This window comes from Petaurus breviceps, unplaced genomic scaffold (assembly GCF_028583685.1).
Source record: "Petaurus breviceps papuanus isolate PSGF00001 unplaced genomic scaffold, PetGlider_PUasm1.0 90723, whole genome shotgun sequence".
Classification (NCBI taxonomy): Eukaryota; Metazoa; Chordata; class Mammalia; order Diprotodontia; family Petauridae; genus Petaurus; species Petaurus breviceps.
This window is the reverse complement of record NW_027187323.1, coordinates 10,482,888-10,485,243: the sequence shown is the minus strand read 5'-3', so window position 1 is coordinate 10,485,243 and position 2,356 is coordinate 10,482,888. Positions and strand designations below refer to the sequence as shown.

At 37.2% G+C, this 2,356-nt stretch overlaps 1 pseudogene; it reads left to right on the top strand.

The window, feature by feature from the left end:
- LOC138145118 (trafficking protein particle complex subunit 2-like) lies at positions 1-2,092 on the top strand (annotated as a pseudogene).
- The last annotated feature ends 264 nt before the right edge of the window (positions 2,093-2,356 follow it).

Below are 2,356 nucleotides of genomic sequence, written 5' to 3'. Positions count from 1 at the left end.
ATGCTCAATGGAGGTATTTACCACAAGTATGTCCAGAATAGAGATAATGTTGAAAGGGAATTCCTTATAAAGGTAAGGTCATCTATATGTTTCTTTGTGGATGACATGCTAAGTGTAACACTCTCAAGAAATTGAGAGCCTCCTGACAGAGATCTATAATCATTCAAAAGAATCCGACTTACCCTCTCAGGCAAAATCAAGTAGCTGAAGAATGCTTATGTAATGCCATGCATGAGCAGCTTTCAAGAAGAATGCTACTGTGAACAGCTTTTAAAGTTCTATTTACACAGTATAGTGAACACTCTCTTTAGTAACAAATCAGAGCAAAACATTCACAGAGAATCAAAGTACAGCATTCACAATGACATCACTAAAATGGCCACATAGTTTTCACTAAAGTGGTCACAATATTTTTCAACAAATTACAATCATTTAGTAACTCAATCATTCAATCATCCTTAAGGAGTCTCCTTAAGGGTTACAAAATACAATAGTCAAAGTTCTCCATTCATGTGGCACACTAAGTTACAAATCAGTCACTCTTCAGTCGTCAGTCACTATTCAATCATCAGTCACTACTCAGTAACCTCTTAAGGAGTAGTAGACAATACACAGGTCATCTACCCCTAGGTCACAGTAAATAATAATCTTCTCAGTCAGTACACAGTATCCAAGTAAGGTGTTTTTTCAGATTCCAGGCTGGCTCTCAGCTTCCATGGTTCCTCTTCCATGGTTCCAGCTCCAACTGTCACATGGGTTCAAAGGCAGGCAGTTCCCAGTGTCTTGTCCAGTTCTTTGTCCAGTTCCTGTTCCATATTAAAACTTACCTCAAGTTCTTCACAGTTCCTGTTTCTGGGAAGACAAAGTTTAACAGAACAACAATAATATTCATACACATTGCTGGCACCATCATTAATGCACTATCTGCCTCTGAAATCAACTCAGACACACCAACAAAGTCTGAGAACTCAACACAAATCATCAACATATAAATCAACACTGAACCACAAACAAGGTCCAAGAGGTCAGCACAAATCATCAGTAAAATCCCAGGACCTTCAGAACCCTCCTCTATGACTTCTGTAAACATACAACCAGAAAATCCTCTTTCAGGGCTTCCAGTAAGGTCCCGGGGCTTCTGTACAAAGTATTAAAAACAAACATCAACACAGAACAGACAAACATAGTGCTGGGATATCACAAGTATTCCCCTTGACTCTGCCACCACAAGAGTCCTTTTTTTTTTCAGCTCCTGCTGTCTCTAGCCCTGGGGGCTCTCCTTATATAGTCATTAGCTCCTCCCCAGGAGTTCACAAGTGGTAGAGTTCACACATTCTGTTTCTTACACTGAAACAAAGTGTTAATTCAATAGCTGAGACAAGATGTGAACCACTTCTATGCTTGCCATTACAGCCTATCATTCAAACTATGATATGACAATCAATGGACAACAAAATGATTAATTAAAGCATATTGCTTAAACAGACACTGAACATAATCAATGAGCTTGGCAGGCCTAAATTTGAACTGGATTAGGAGGTCAGACTGGATTGCCTTTAGAAAATTGTAGAGGCTGTAGTTGGAGCCTAATTGTCAGAAGACTGAGAGTGGTTGGTGTATGCAGTGCAGATGCTGCATCCTGTCTACAGGACCTGTACATTGGATACAACACTTTGTCACAACTACTTCTATGCCTTCATGATAATCCAATTTTTGAAATGTAATTTTTACCAGTTGGAAAAGTGGAATCTAAGAATGATCATCTTCATCTGAACCAGTTCATAGCTCATGCAGTCTTTGACCTAGTAGCTGAAAGTATGTGGCTGTCTAATAACATGTACCTGAAACCTGTGGACAAATTCAAAGAGTCGTTTGTTTCTGCTTTTTTGTTTTTTTACCTCAGGTCACATATGAGATTTATTATGTTTCAGGATGTAAGACAAGAAAAAGGAATAAAGAACATCTTTAGTGATGTCTGATTGATATATAAAGGTTGCAATGAATCTGCTTCATTAACCAAATCCATCCATTCAAATCAAGTGCATTTGACAGAAAAATTCAGTTTCTTGGGGAGAAATACCTTCTGAGCTGATTACAGAAAACTTCTTATATATGTGATGTCATAATATGCATTGTAAGTAACTAAGAGTCAATCAAATCTACCATGTCTTAGCTCTCTAATCATCTATAAATTAACCTCTTTGCTAGTTAGAAAGACAGTAGGATATCTTTTGTTATCAATATTTCAGATAATCCAACCAAAATGACTTACATTTTGAAAATATGTTGTATTATAAAGAATGCTAGATGAAATGGCCTGACAATTTTTTTCGCTTTAAAAATTGATTAGAAGATT